Source organism: Penaeus monodon, chromosome 31 (genome assembly GCF_015228065.2).
Source record: "Penaeus monodon isolate SGIC_2016 chromosome 31, NSTDA_Pmon_1, whole genome shotgun sequence".
NCBI lineage: Eukaryota > Metazoa > Arthropoda > Malacostraca > Decapoda > Penaeidae > Penaeus > Penaeus monodon.
In genome coordinates, this window is record NC_051416.1 from 19,365,993 (window position 1) to 19,366,320 (window position 328).

The following is a 328-nucleotide window of genomic DNA, read 5'->3' on the forward strand; positions in this document are numbered from 1 at the left end:
GAAAGCTGATAATCCTACAGCCGTCAACTAAACAAACAGAAAGAAAATGAATGACTACAACCACACCGCAGATCAACGCTTGAATGGCCAGTCCGTCGCCATAGCAACGGATGTAAACAATGTAGGTCATCCGGCGCCGTTTTCTCACTGTGTTTAGGTTCACGGAAGTGGGTCCGTTGCAGTTTTTTCGTTCTGTGGCCGATCATGTGAACGTTTGTGCATATTGACGAAAGGAATACGAGTGTGAGTTCTTGTGGATATGGAGATAACGTTGACAAGGGATTGTCATATTTGTGCAATATTATCATATTAGTATCAACTTATCTTG